This window comes from Lynx rufus, unplaced genomic scaffold (genome assembly GCF_022079265.1).
Source record: "Lynx rufus isolate CCGP_SWC_20201006 ecotype Redwood Valley unplaced genomic scaffold, mLynRuf1.p SCAF_5, whole genome shotgun sequence".
In the NCBI taxonomy this organism is placed as follows: domain Eukaryota; kingdom Metazoa; phylum Chordata; class Mammalia; order Carnivora; family Felidae; genus Lynx; species Lynx rufus.
This window is the reverse complement of record NW_025814867.1, coordinates 22,900,823-22,917,290: the sequence shown is the minus strand read 5'-3', so window position 1 is coordinate 22,917,290 and position 16,468 is coordinate 22,900,823. Positions and strand designations below refer to the sequence as shown.

Genomic DNA, 16,468 nt, shown 5'->3' with positions numbered 1-16,468 from the left:
AGACTGAAAACAGCTGAGGAAATAATCAGTGATCAGTGGTGTAAGATTTGAAGTCGTGTTAACAGAAACTTCGCAAACTGAAAAGCAGAGAGAAAGTAGTCTTTAAAAAAAGGAACAGAGGGGCGCCTGGGTGGCGCAGTCGGTTAAGCGTCCAGCTTCAGCCAGGTCATGATCTCGCGGTCCGTGAGTTCGAGCCTCGCGTCAGGCTCTGGGCTGATGGCTCGGAGCCTGGAGCCTGTTTCCGATTCTGTGTCTCCCTCTCTCTCTGCCCCTCCCCCATTTATGCTCTGTCTCTCTCTGTCCCAAAAATAAATAAAAAACGTTGAAAAAAAAATTAAAAAAAAAAAAGGAACAGATATCCAAGAATTTGGGGACAATTACAAAGGTCGTAAGACACCTATAATAGGAATACCAGAAAGAAGAGGGAAAAAAGGAACAGGAAAAATATCTGAAGCAAGAGTGACGGAGAATTTTCCAAAATTAGTAACAAGCACCAAACCTCTGATCAAAGATCAGAGAGCACCAAGCAGGATAAATAATAAACACACACACACACACACACACACACACACACACACACACACCCTACACCTAGGTATCTTATATTCAAGCTGCAGAACACAAAAACAAAAATAAACAAATAAAAAGTTCTAATAGATAAATAAACAAATATTTAAAAAAAAGGGGGGGTGCCTGGGTGGCTCAGTCATTTAAACATCTAACTCTTGATATTGGCTCAGGTCATGATCTTGCAGTTCATGGGATTGATCCCCACATCAGGCTCTGTGCTGGTGGCATGGAGCCTGCTTGGGATTCTTTCTCTCCCTCTCTCTCATCCCCTACCCTGCTTGCACTCTCTCTCTCTCTCTCTCTCAAAATAAATAAATAAACATTTTAAAAAGTTTTGAAATCAGAGAGAAAAAAATCTTTACTATAGAAGAAAAGGTGTAAGAATTATATGAGACTTCTTTTCAGAAACCATGCAAACAGGAGGACAGTAAATGAAATATTTGAAGTATTGGGGAAAAAAAACCTATCAGCCTAGATTTCTATATCCAGTGAAATTGTCCTTCAAAAATTAAGGAAAAATAAAGACATTCTCAAACAAAAATTGAGGGAATTTGTTGACAGTAGCCTTGCCTTTCAGAAAATGTTTAAAAAAAATTCTTCAGAGAGATGGAAAATGATACAGGTAAGAAAATTCAGTCTACATGAAGAAAGAAAGGACATTAGAATAGGAATCAATTAAAGTAAAAGAAAAGACTTCATTTTGATAATTGATCTAAAAAGTAACTTGCTCAAAATAATAGTAGCAATAATGCACTGGATGATTAAAGCTTATGGATAAGTGAAATGAATGACAGCAATGTTCTAAGGAATGAGAGAAAAGATTGGAAATGCCCTGTTAGAGAGTACCTTGCAGTACTTGTGAAGTGATCTAGTGTCATTCAGAAATGGGCTTCGATTACTAAATGTACATTGCCAGACTCTAGGGCAACCATTAAAAATTTTTAAAAATGTGTGATTGGTGTGCTAAGGAAGGGGAGAAAATCAAATCACATAAAAAGCTGAATTAGGAGTGCCTGGCTGGCTCAGTTGGAAAAGCACACAACTTGATCTCCGGGTGGTGAGTTCCAGCCTCAAGATAGGTGTAGAGATTCCTTTAAAAAAAAAAAAAGCTGAATTACGATCAGAGAAGGTAGAAAACAATATGAAGATAACAAAGTAACAAAGAAAGAGCGATGAGTAGGAAATGGTAAAAACAGGGCAGTTAATTTATCCAACTGTATGAATAATCATTTTAAATGTAAATGGTCTAAATTCACCAGTTAAAAGACAGACACCGTTAGCATGGATTAAAAACAAACAAAAACCAGGCCCAGCTCCGCAAGAAACCCATTTTAACTATAAAGTAATAGATTAAAAGTAAATGGATGGAGGGGGCCTCAGGCAGCTGGGTCAGGCTGGCTCAACAAGGTGGGGTGTCATGAGTGGCCTCTCTTCTGGTGCACGGTGCTATGGAGCCTTCTCAGCAGCCCGCTGCCCCTGGTAGAGGCTGCTTGTGCACCTCAGCTCAGGAGGGCCCTCCTGGACCTGAAGCAGACTCTGGTGAGGAGGGTTGCAGCAGTGACTCACTGGGGCAGGCATGTAATCCAGTGCTTGGAGAAGAGGGGCTACAAACTGATGGGGGATGGAGATGCCACAGGTGCCAGAAAGCATCCTTGTTGAGCTCTACCATGACCTACAGAGGAAGACCTTCTACCCAGCCCTCATCAGCTACTGCCCCCCTGGTGGCCATGGTCTGGGAAGGCCCCAAGGAAGTCTACACCAACTTAGCTAAGGCTGTTCCCGACACCTTCACAGATTTCAACATTCACATCAGGGCACAACCTGAGGGGTGGGCACAGGAGGACTGATGGGAGAGTGAGGCTCCCCAAAACAGCCCGGACTGGTCCGTGAAGCTATGGGAATGTCATTTATGCCAGTACCTCATGGAGGGGACCCCGAAGGAAAGCCAGCTGTGATTCCAGAGAAGTGAGCTGGTGGAATGGGCAAAAGAAGGCTACCACAGTAACATCACCCAGCTTGAGCCCTCAGGGTGCCCTCTGCCATCCCAGCATCCACCTAGGATCGACGATCTCTATTGACAAAAGCTTGAGCACACACTCATGCCCTGCCCATCTGTCCCAGACCCCCTTCCTATCTATCTTCTGCCCTACCCTAGCCCAGGGTGGGTTTGAGCCACCAACAGTATCCCAAGAGAGCAAGAAATTGGACCAATCCTTTCTGTGCCAAACTGCCAGACAATCTTTGAGGTGTCTCCAAAAGTGATTGTACGACCACGCTTCTCTCAAAGGGGAGGACGTTATGACTTATGATGCTATGAAAAAAAAAAGTACACGATGAAAAAAGATACACCATGCTAATATTAATCAAAGAAAGCTGAAGTGCCTATATGAATGGCAGATGAAGCAGACTTCAGAAGCAAGGATAATTTTCAGGGATAAAGAGAATCATACGTAATGATGAAAGGGTCATTTCTCTAAGACTTAACAAACCTTAACCAAAATACATGAGGCAAAAACTGATAGAATTTTAAGGAGCAATAGACAAATCCATTATTATAGTTGAAGACTTCAGAACTCTTGTATCAGTAATTGACAGATCCAGCAAGCAAAGGAAAACTCAATATTGTTAATGTATCAGTTCTTCCCAATATGATTTAAAGATTCAGTGCAATCTCAAACAAAAGCCCAGTAAATTATTTTGTGAATATTGACAAAATGATGGCACAGTTTATAGTGAAAGGTAAAAGACACAGAATAACCAACACAATATTGAAGAATAGCAAAGTTAGCAGACTGATACTACCTGACTTCAAAACTTAACTATTCAAGCCAGAGTAAATAAGACAGTGTGGTATTGGCAGAATAAAACACAGATTAACAGGACAAAATAGAAAGCCCAGAAATAGACCCAAGAAAATATGGCCAATGATCTCTGACAAGAAAGAAAAGCAATTCAATTGGAAAAGGATAATCTTTTTAACAAAGGGCACTGGAACCAATGGAAGTCTATATGGAAACTCATATGACACAGGGGTGCCTGTGTGGCTCAGTCAGTTAAGTGGCCAACTCTTGATTTTGGCTCAGGTCATTATCCCAGGGTCGTGGGATTGGGCCCCGCATTGGGCTTCATGCTGAGAGTGGAACCTGCTTAAGATTCTCTCCCTCTCCCTTTGCCTCTCTCCTGCTTGCTCATGTGCTCTAAAATAGAAGAATAGAATAGAATAGAATAGAATAGAATAGAATAGAATAGAATAGAGTAGAATAGGACAAAAAGAAAAAAGAAAAAAATGACACAGACATTTTGCCTTTCCAAAAACAACCTAAATGTAAAGTAAAAAATATAAAACTTCTAGGAGATAATCCGGGAAAAAGATATACATTGGGTTTGAAGATGAATTCTTAGATATAACACCAAAAACACAATCTATGAAAAAAAAGTTGATGTCAACTTTCATTTAAGCGAAAATATTCTGCTTTATGAAAGACATTGTTAAGAGAAAAAAAAAAGACAGGACACATATTGAGAAAAAAGGCTTGTAAAACCTACATCCAATGAAGAACTTGTATCCAAAATCTGCAAACTGCTCTTAAAACTCAGCAATAAGAAAACAAACAACCCAATTAAAACTGTGGGCAAAAGATCTGAATAGACACTTCACCAAGAAAGATATACAGGTATCAAATAAACCTATGAAAAGATGTTCAACATCACATGTCATTCAGGAATTGCAAACTCAAGCAACAATGAGAGGGGTGTCTGGGTGGCTCAGCCAACGAAGCAGACGACTTTTGATTTCGGCTCAGGTCATAATCTCATGGTTAGTGGGATCCAGCCCTGTGTCAGGCTGGCGCTAACAGGCAGAGCCTGCTTGGGATTCTCTCTCTCCTGTCTCTTTGATCTCTCTCTCTCTTTCTCAAAAATAAATATTTAAAAAAATAAAACAACAATGAGATACCATCACACAACTATTAGAATAACTAAAATCCAAATACTAACAACAACAAATGCCAGCAAGGGTATGGAGCAACAGAAACTCCCAGGGGAATGCAAAATGCCTCAGCCGCTTTGGAAGAAAGTTCAGCAGTTTCTTACAAAGGTAAACATAGGCTTACCAAAGAATCCAGCTATTGCACTCTCAGGCATTTATCCAAATGAGTCGAAAACATGTTTGCACAAAAATCTGTACATGAATGTTTACAGCAGTTTTATGCATAATTGCCGTAACTGGAAACAACCAAGTCCTCTAATAGATGACTGGATAAACAAACTGCGGTATACCCACGCAAAGGAATAGTATTCAGCATATAAAGAAATATGTTCTCAAGCCACCAAAAGATATGGAGGAAACTTAAATGCATATTGCCAAGCGAAAGAAGACAGTCTGCAAAGGCTACACACTGTAGGATTTCAATTATATGACGTTCTGGGAAAGGCAAAACTTTGGATATAATGAAAAGATTACTGTTTGCCAGAGGTTGTGGTGGGGAGAGATGAACAGGTAGAGCATAGGAGGTTTGTAGGATAGTGAAAGTACTCTAAATGATATTACAATGACGGATCACTGGTTGCCAGGGTTTCTGGGGGATGAAGGGATACATAAGTGGAACACAGGAGATATTTAGGACAGTGATTGCATTCTGTGTGATATGGTAATGGTGGATGCATGAGTCTACACATTTGTCAAAAACTGTGAAATGCAGTCTTTGTTTTATTTTTGAGAAAGAGAGAGCATGCGTGCATAAGCAGGAAAGAGGGGGAGAGGGAAAGAGAGAGAGAGAATCTTGGGCAGGCCTCACACAGCGCAGAGCCCAACACGGGGCTTAATCCCATAGCCCTGGGATCACGACCTGAGCTGAAATCAAGAGTCAGACACTCAGCTGACTGAGCCATCCAGGCATCCTATGAACTGTATTCTTCTTTCTTTGATCAGATTTACCAAAGACTTTGTATTTATTGGTCTTTCCCAATAATGAGATTTGGTTTCATGACCTGGCTTATGCTTTTGTTTTTTTACATGGTTAATCTTCACTTTTCTCTCTTAATTTCTTCCCTTTATTTTTTTTAATATTTCATTGTTATTTTTGTCTACCTTCTTAAAATGAATGCATAACTCATTTCTTTACGGCTTCATAAAAATATATTTAATATTAGAAATTTTCATGTGAGTACCACTTTACAGAATATGGCTACACACACGTGTGTGTGCACACACACACATTGCTCTCATTATTTATTTCTAAGTATTTGTAATTTCCTGTTGGATTTCCTCTATAATCATAGTTATTTAGAATAAGCATAATTGTTTGCTTCCAGAAAACATGGCTTACATGACTTTTGAATTGAGAAACTTGTTGAAATATACTTGAAGGTCTAATAAAGGGTTAATGTTGGGGAATGTTTCATTGAATTTTGAATGGAATATAAATTATTTTTGCATATATAAAACCTATACATCTATTTCAATTACTTCTTGAATTTCTATTAGTTTTAGTTTAATATGTATCAAAGTTATACTTTTGGGTGCCTGGAGGTTTGTGATTCAATATTTTTCTGATGAATTCTACTTTTTACCAATAAGATTTTATCTCACTTAATACTTTTCACCTTAAATTCTATTTTCTCTGGTATTATAATTGGCACGTGCCTACTCTCAGTGGTTGTGAAATATATCTTTTTCTTGTCCCCTTTTAAAATTGTAATGGCAAAATTGAGAACAAACACAGTTTCAGAGAGGTAATTACAAAACAACTTTTCTTTCTCTCTATGCCTTTAAATCTATTTTAAGGTGTCCCCTGCTTTTCGACAAAGACCAGACACACCATTTAGTTTTTTATTTTTCTTCAGTAGTAAAACATTTGGTACTTCAAATCTCCAACACAATCTGGGTTTAATAACTTAAAATGTTTATCCCTGTGTAGGAGACAACTTTTAACCTCCTTAAGTTACCTCTCATCCAACTCAGTCCTTGGGTTGGTGGGACGCCTGCCATCAGAGGGTGGGCTTTCTTTACTTTTTCTCTTGCTGGCCCTTCTACTCATGCTCCTCCACCTTGCTATTGATGGTCTCTGAATTGAAGTAGGGAGAACCGAGGCAAGGGAGCAGGAAATTTCTGACTTAACTACTACTGTTGTAGCGATCGACCAGTAGAACTCTGTCAACTTAGAAGATGTTTGAATCGGCTTCTTTCTTTTCTAGAGCATGGTTGAGACTCTCAGGTACACTTTCTTTGATGTGGGCAAATCCATCTCTGTTCTACCTGGTTACTTCCCCTTTCTGGGATCTACAGACATTCAGTGATATCTACAGTTGCTCTGTATATGATCCGTCTGTCATCCAGGGTCCTTTTGGATAGAACCTAAGAATATTCCATGCCTGCTCTCTCTTTCACATGGCTCACAGTTAGAGCCTCAGGACACACTTCTGCATCCTTTTCTCTGATATAGGCTGTACTGCAAATCCTGCCCCTTTACTCCATCCTGAAAGCATTTCACAAACCATGTCTTGTGTTTTAGATTTCTTACAATGGAATCAGATACCCTGTGCCCCTTATGTTCTTGGAGGTTCACCTAGTAAGCTCTTCAAGTCATCTTTGTTGAACTCTTTTTCTTTTGGGGGGTGGGGTTCTCCAAAACTTCTCTACTTACTTTCTCTCTAAATCCAATCCTTTTTATCTTTCTTTTGGGCAGAGGATGTAAGGGTCATATAACTGGATTTTGCTCACCTCCTTTGAAAATTTCATTCTGACCCAGAATCTCACCTTGGGACGTCTTAGTGATTTATCTAAAACCATTTTAGCATCTTGTTACATGATCTTCCACATCATTTACTTTGAGGTATGTGTATGTCAGAGTTTTTACATGAAAATAGCACTAGTCAACATTTTCCTCTAGTGTTTTCTAACATACATTGTTTTTGATGAGAAGTGTGATCCCAATTAGATTTCCATTTCTTTGTACAAAACCTGTTTTTATCTTTCCAGAAACTTTAAATTTTCTCATCATCCTCAATGGTTTTAAAATTTTATCCATGAAATAAAATTACTGCCTATATTTTGCTTAATATGAAGTATATCTCAAAAGATGAAAAATCATTTCTTTCTTTCTTTGGAATTACTTTCTACCTTTGCTTTCCTTAATAATTTCCTCTCCTCCATTCTTCCTTTTCCTTTTACTAGAATTTCAAATTTTAGATGGAATGGTGTTGAAATTTATGGATCTCTATTCCATGACAAATACGACTTTTCTGAAATTATACACACACACACACACACACACACACACACACACACAATTATATATCATTTTGGGAGAATTACCCTGTTCAAATGTTCATAAATATCTCTCCAGCAGTGATATTACAATGGGAGTGGAATGTGCTCCTGGACAGAGAGTACCTGGAATTGGTGTTCTAATTGTGGAAGATTCTACATCCTTCCTGAAAGTTGCCATATCCTTGGATATTAATCAGCTTCTCCCAATCATTTGCTTTTTTAACTTATCCTACTGAATCAAGTCAGAAGGGGATAGGTAAGCTGCCCATGTGTTCAGAACATATTTCCTCAATTTATCATGCTCACCACTGTTCTTGTGCCCCCTCCTCCTACTGAATCTTCGAGTCTTAACTTTGAACTTATATAAAACAATTGCCCAAGCTTCTGTATACGTCATGACCTTCAGTTACTGCCATGTATCTAACTCTATCTTTTTTCCATTTATTCAGGAATTTCTGAATATTTCTGCTTCACTGATAACTTTAAAAAATTTTAGACACAGTAATTATTTATTTCTTATAAAATTATCTTTATTATTTTCAGAAGTGTTGAGCAGGAGGAAAGTTAACTACCTGCTATTTGCTATCTTAACCCAGTTTTCCCAGAACACATTCAAGGAGATGGATGGTCTTTTAAGATTGATATTCTAGGCACCAAGTTCAAGACCAACACATTTCATTATTTTTAGTCCTGGAGTCTGACTGTAACACAATAAGGATGATGGCCGAGAACAGAGAAGGCCAGCATTTGAAATTGACTTTGGCTAAGTCTGGGATGTTATGCTTGCTATTATTTCTTTTTGTCCAGAATAACTAAATAATTGCTTTCATAAAGTGGATAGTTTTCCCTTTTAAAAATACATCAATTGAGTATTGCAAAGCCATGATATTTAAGAGATAAATTGTTTAATTGCATATGAGTAGTTGCATCAGCAAGTTGCATCCACAAAAAAAAAAATTCTGACCTTCAGAAGGAATCATAAAAATCAGAATCATTTTGAGAACTCTAAGATGTTATTTTTCTCTACCAAGTGACTACACTTTTCAAAAACATAAATTAAGCATTTAATGGTCAAAATAAAAAACAGTGTTCTAAGGCTAACTGGTTTGTTCTTTTGAGGATCTGATCTTATATTGTTTAATACAAAAAATTTTCTAGGTACAGTAAAAATACACCAAACTATTATGTGTCACTGTCTTAGAGGATAACCTGGTGCTTTGGAGTAAAAAGCAAATATCTAAAAGTTAACATGCCAGGTCTTGCATGAGTTGACTTTTATTGATTCAGTAAAGGTGGTGAAATTTCACCTGCCCTTCTTTCCCCATCATCATTAGCCCAGAAGGAACAAGAGATAAAATGAATAAAGTCTAACTCTCTTTTGTCTCAAACAGTGGGATTGATAGATTTATGACTAGAACTAAAAAGTAGGAGTTTATGCAAAAGACTCTTAATGATGGACTCAACCTTAGATCTTCAGTATCAGAATACTTGTAGGTGGGCAATGGTTCACACATTTCTAGAAAAGAGAAAGGGAATGTAAGAGGGCAAATAATAAATGGATAAAACATATTTGGAGTATGTTTTTAGAGATTGTTTATTTCAAGGCCGTTAGCCAGTGGTCTATGGACTATTAGTAGAGACTTCTGAAGGTCTGTGACCCACTTGGATTCATATCCAAAATTTTCTGGATGTATGTACATAGGTAGCTTTCATCAGACTCTCAAAAGCCATGCCAGAGTTCACAAATCTATAGCTTTGTTGACATCAATGATCATTGACCAAGAATCTATAAGTTTGTAGCAATGTGACCAATGACTGAGCTACATTGGTCCCCAAGGAGCCCTATGCTTGTTGACCTCAAGACCATGCATTGCCTTGTATTCCACTTCAGCCATTGTTTGACTCTAAGCATTTTCTTTCTCAGACATATAGACATAAAACAATATAAATTATACTGTCCTGCCCATCTTTAAATGTAACATTTGATACCAAAACTTTAGATTTAGTAAGAGAATAAATCCCAGAAAGGAGAGGAAATAATCTCTGCGGTAGCATTGTCTGTTTCCTATTTTACCTGGAAGGTTTTTATATTAACATCACTTTTATAATTTTTCTAATGCTAAAAAAAAATGCTCTTGAAAAGTGCACCATCTGTGCTTTGTCTGATTAGCTGGTCCAAATGGAATGGATGTCAAATTCTGAGTTCCTTTTATTTTTATGAAAATAAAAAGAAGCTTCACTTCTAACTCAGCTTTATGAGCGAATCAATGAGAAGTCATCTACTGCATAATCTTCCCCCTAGAAAGTGATAAATATTTACAGTATATAATGAGATTTCATGTCAAAAATTGATGGTATTTATTGTGTTTTAATAAAAGCAGATTTGGAAACATTAGTTTTATTAAACAAAAAACAGAATATTGTTTTAAAAATTGCCATTTTCATATTTGCTTTTTCTGTGGAGACCTTATATACAAAGGCAGATTTTTAGCTAACTATATTACTATGGAAATCAGTTCCAACTGAATAGAAATAGTACAAAATAATGAAAACACTAATACATCTTTACACATTGTATTATTCATCTATCAATTACTTTCCCTTTTGTGGGGCTCACTCTTCCAGGTTTGGCTGTTTAACAGTCATATTTTTTTCCAATATTTATTCTCAATTTCTTTCCTCAATCTTGATCCCAAGAATTAACTAAAAAAGAATATTTAAAAGGTCATGTTGTCCTTTCCTGTGCAAATCTGGGAGATAAGGCTGTTACTAACGCATTTTCTAATTTTTTAAGTAAATGTTAAGGGGAACATTTGGTTCTCTTCTGAAAAGCTTTTCACAAACAGGTCAAATATGTTACAGGTGGCAGAACCACAGATGCTCCTTTGCACCTTGTCTGGGTCCCCTAGCTCCTGAGGAAGTGGGTTCAAAAAGATTATCTCTCACCTTGGTTACAGGATCACCTGAAATTTTGACTTTTAGAAGCTAATCGCTCTCCTCCAGTGAAAAATTTCTTAAGGATTCATCTGGAGAAGGTAAAGTTTCCAACAGCAGATAATGAAAACACATGGCCACAAGTGACTCCCCATCAGGGATTAGAACTCAAATGCTTTTCAGCATCTGGTATAAAATAAGAGAGGCTCGGTGACCACAGCAAACTGGAAAGTACAGGCTTACACAGACACTAAGGTTGTCATTGTAAAACAATAGTGTGCTGGCCAGAAAGAAAAAAAAAACACATCTCTGTGCTAAATTCGGCCAGTGGGACGTGAGATTTTGATCCCCAAACTACACAATATGACAACGTTTAGGGAACTGATTCTATCCCTTCCTCTCTACACTCATTCATTAGTCTCCTGGCTGTAGTCTGATGTATTTCCCCCTCCTCATCAATGTTTTCCTGGCTATTATGTTTATTCCTTCACTGGGGTGTACTTTTCTCTAAATAGATAATAGATTCATGTGATTCAGAATGAAAAGAATATGTAAAGTGATGTAGAGTGAAAGCCTTGCTCCCACCCCTGCTTGTGTGTGTCCAGTGCCCTTCCTGATTCCCATTCCCTCACAGACAACTTCTGGTACTGGTTTTTGTGTTTCCACCAATGTCATTATCTCTGTAGGTAAGCTAAATAAGCACACAAATACACATATTTTGTGCCCTCGATTATAGACAAAACATTGCACGTTACACCTACATTTTTCTCTTTCTAAAGCCAATCACTTAAAAATCACTTTTACCTTAAACACAAATATATAAAAACATGCAAATATATAAACACACACACACACACACACACACACACACACACACACAGCATCTATCTACCCCGATGACCTTTATATAGATCTATGCATAGTGTGTTTCCTCCTTCCTTTTTACAGCTACGTCATATTCCTTTGAAAGGAGATATATAGAGAGATATAGATATATAGATGATTTATGTAATCAGTCCAATGCTGGTGGATATTCAAGTAATTTCCAAACATTGTATATTAGAAAAATGCATGCATTATGTTTCATGAATAACAATCTGCATTATTTTGCACATGTACAAACATATCTTTCAAATAAATAAGAGAAATGAGATGGCTGGGTCAAAGGCAAATGTATTTACAGTTTTAACAGATATGGCCAATTACCCTTAGAAACCATACTGGTTTGAGTCAATATCCTTTTTCACCCCATCTAGTCCCACCATCTCTGCAAATGAAGGTGCTATCAAACTTTGGAATACTTGCCAATTTAAAGCTTAAAAAAATAACATTCTAGTGTAGTTTTAATGTGCATTTTCTTATAAAAGTGGGCATCTTCTCATGTGTTTTCAAGCCTGTTATATTTGCTTCTTCATGAGGTATCTGTATATATCTTTGGCTCATATTTTAATAAGGTTATTGATGTTGCTCGCAATTTCTAGTACATTATAAATTGGTGATATTAGCCCTTCATCTGTAAGGTCAGTCAGATATTTATGTACATAAGTCACACTTTTAGTGTTTATCTTTTATTGTTGCTAATGGTGATTTCATTTCCCAAGCGCAGGTTTTTTTGTTTTTTTGGTGTTTTTGTTTTTGTTTTTGTTTTGTTAACACAATTGAATTTATCAACCTTTTATTTCATGGCTTCTGGATTTTGAGTCAGAGTAAGGACTTCCTCATGCCAAGGTTATAATGGAATTAACCTATGTTTTCTTCTAGTGTTTTTATTATTTTATATTTTTACATCCTTTTTGAATTTGCTATGGTATATGATATCACATATATATTCAACTGTAAGGGACATTTCACCCAGTTTTCATAGATTAAAGATCCCATCTCTATTATATAATGCATTTGTACATGCACTTGGCTCTATTTCTGGAATTCTATCCAACTGGTTTGTTTTTCTATTATTCATAAATGCCAGAGTGTTTTAATGATGTTTTCATATATGAAAGGGCTTAGCCCACCACTTGTGCTTTCCCATATGAAAATTCTTCTTGGTCATTTTGGTTTTTATTTTCTCCAAATGAACTTTATCAGCTTTTCTAGTTTTTTTAATTGATATTTTTATTGGGATCATAAAAAATTAATTCACATGGGAAGATTGGATATATTTATGATATAGAGTACCCTACCAAGAACATAGTCTCTTTTTCCATTTCTTCAGGGTTTTTCTGCATGTATCCTTCAGGAGCTTTTTAATATGTCCTTTATATATATATATATGCTACACATTTCCTGTGAGATTTATTTTTAGTTTTTTCACTTTCTATTAATATTTCTTTGGTATGTAAGTTTTTGCTTCTTTTATATAATCTTTTTTAAAATGTTTTTTAATGTTTATTCTAGAGAGACACAGACAGACAGAGCATGAGGAGGGGAGGGGCAAAGAGAGGGAGACACAGAATCTGAAGCAGGCTCCAGGCTCCGAGCTGTCAGCACAGAGCCTGACAAGGCGCTCAAACTCAAGACCTGAGTTCATGACCTGAGCTGAAGGCGGCCGCTTAACCAACTGAGCCACCCCAGTACCCCTTCTTTTATATAATATTTATAAATTGCACTAAGAAAGCAATTTATTTCCACAGCAAGTAAAATGTGGCTTTGGAGCTGAGATAGATAGAGGCAAAAATAGGTAGATAAACAGTTGTAAGATTATCAATAGGAAACTTGTATCTATTCTTACATGTTTATCGTTTTTCAATCCAAAATGAATGTTAACCTTTATCAAATGCCTTTGCAGATGCTTAGTTATGATCATATATTTCCCCTTAAATGTATCAATGTGATAAAGGATATTAATAGACGCCCTAATATAAAACCATCCTTGCATCTCTTCAGTGGAACCCAGTTCTTCTCTGGTATATTGTTTAATTGTTCCATTAGCTAATGTTTTATTGAGAATGTTTACATTGATGTGCATAAGTGATCATGTTCTTTAGCATTCTTTTTTGTACAATATTTGTTAGATTTTGATATCTGTATTCATTACAAAATATTTCAGAATTTTTTTCTAATGCTCTGGAAAAGTTTAAATTATTAACTTATCTTCTCATTAAGGTTTAGTAGACTTCTTCAATGAAACTCTTCGGGTCTGGTGTTTTTGGTAGTGGCTCTCTTCTATGGAACCAGTCCATTTAAATTCTCTATTTCATCCTGAGATACGTTTTGGAATATTTTGTATTCCTGAAAATAAAACATTGCATAAAGGTTTTCAAATTTATTTAGATATTGCAGCAAAATGATTTTACTGAGCTTTAAATTTCCTCTGTTTCTCAGAATATTCTCCCTCTCTTTTAACATTTCTTACTTTTGCTATTGAGGTTTTCCCTCTCTCTCTCTCTCTCTCTCTCTCTCTCTCACTCTCTCTGTCTCTGATGAGATTAACAATCTATCAGTTTTTTTAATAGAAGCTTATAAATAAAAGCTAAAGAAATTTTTTAAAGTAAAAACTTAAAAAAATAAAATTTACCATTGTTCTATTTTTTAATTAGTTAATTCATATTGTCATACTAATGCCACATAGCAAAGAACCACAAAATCTCCATGGCATTGTCACTCTTGAACTTCAACGTTGCCTGGGGCAGTTTCTTTCCAGGTCTTGGTGGTTGAAGACGCTCTGTGTCATGCCTTCGACTGTTTGTGCATCTCTCTTCTAGGTTTCTCTCTTCCTCCTCCAGAACCGACAGGCTACTTAATGCATGTTACTTTGAAGGCAATTGCAGACGCGCAAGATTTTTACGCTGTTGCACGTGAGTGCTGCAAGCCTAGAATGCATCCCATCTACCGGCCCCCCATCTGCCAAAGAAATCCACATGGCAGAGCACAAAGGCAAGAGGGAGCAGACAATACAGAGAGAGTTGAAAGTGGGACCAATATTCAATCTACCAAACTTCCTCAACTTTTCTTAGGCTAATGAATTTCATTTTCTGGCCTCTAAATTTTGAATTGGGTATCTATTCACGACTCCATTTTTTTTTTACAGTAAACTTTATTTCCATTGACTTGTCACTTGACATAATTTCCAAGTATGTCTGTGCCCTAAGATGAGCCAAAGAACAGAAATCCTAAATCTCAAAAAATTTTTTTCATACTGTTCTGAGTAGGGCATTTTATCCCTTGGAACGTCACCTATAGATACAGAAAGAAGAGATAACATCAACACACAAGAATCCAACTGTGTGAAACTACAACAATATGCTTTTGGGTTATATACTACCCATCTCTTTAAGGTTGTAATGATAACGACTGCTTTTTTTCTCCTGTAAAGTTCAAAGTTCAGTGTCATTTGTTTTGTTTTGTTTGTTTGTTTGTTTTTTAAGTAAAATATCAGAATATGTGAGAATGCTGCACTTACTTCTTTTAATACACTAAAAAGAGTGGAAGTTTTTAAATTCTTCATGACTCCAAGCTGGGACACGACTACTACTGACGGGATCTATTCAACACACTAATTCCAAGGTGAGGGACCATCAGCAAACTGGCACCCGCGACTAAGCCCGCAGGCATACATTTTCCAGAGTGGTGGAATCTCATTCCCATAATGCCAGCTAAGGTGCCAGGTGTAGCTAGGAAAACCCAAATGTTCCTCAGATCCCGAGACAGCTGATAAGCACCCAGGTCTGCCAAACCACCAAAAAGAAGCCCGGCAGTCACTGAGGGGACGCTACCTGCTTTTGCATAGCCAATGATCCCACCAGAAGCAACCGGTGATGCGGAGCCAAAGCCAATCCAGTGCAAAAAGGCACTGGTGGGATGGAGTCCTTCTGCATTGTTCTCTGTCACTCTGACCAGGCAGAATACACCAGGTATGCGTCCAACAGCTTCCTGGAAGCTCTGCACTGGTCCACAGGGGTGCAGAAGCCCCGTGACTCCATTTTTTTACGGAGGTAAGTGTTCTAGGATGATGAATTTGCCTAAAAACCCCATTTGAACTGCATCCCATAGATTCTGAAGTGTTTTTATTACATTTTTTTCTATATGACGCAATTTCATTTTTTATTTCCTCTTCAATCCAGACTTTAAGAAAATGTTATTACAAATTCCAGGTAAGAGGGTCTTTCTGTTGTCCAGTTTCATTGTATGGTGATTGCAGATGGTTGGACCTAAGATTCCTATTTATTTTTAATTTAGAATAGTTTAAAGATTTTCTGGTGGCCCAATATATGGCCAGTTTTCCCAAATATTCCAAGGCGTATTCAAAAGTAATAAAGTACAGAATTACCTTATCAATTAGCTCTACCTTATTATTTATATTATTTCAATATTCAATATACTTAATTATTTTCATCCACCTGATCTGACATGGACCAAGAGAGGTGAATTCATGTCTCCCACTAGTGTTTTTATGTCTATTTCTGCTTTTATCACCTGTAATTTATGCTTTATGAATGTTTGGTGCACAGATATTCATAACTGTAATATGCCCATTGTGAGTTACATACTTCTGCACTATTAGGCTTTCTTTCTTAATACTGTTTGTCTGAAGTCCCTGGTTTATTTTTATTTTCTGGTCTACCCTTCTTAATTCTTTTCATTTCAGACTTACTGAAGTACCTTGTTTTAGATGAGTCTGTGCCATAGAGCACAGAATTACGTTGTATAATCCATCCAGGAGCTTCATTACTTTTAAAAACTAAGGTAAGCCTAATT

At 36.9% G+C, this 16,468-nt stretch overlaps 2 pseudogenes; one reads left to right on the top strand and one right to left on the bottom strand.

Moving 5' to 3' along the window:
- The first annotated feature begins 2,191 nt into the window (after positions 1-2,191).
- Positions 2,192-2,648, top strand: LOC124527121 (nucleoside diphosphate kinase, mitochondrial-like; annotated as a pseudogene).
- Positions 2,649-15,241: 12,593 nt separating this feature from the next.
- On the bottom strand, positions 15,242-15,588 carry LOC124525930 (transmembrane protein 14C-like; annotated as a pseudogene).
- Between the last annotated feature and the right edge of the window lie 880 nt (positions 15,589-16,468).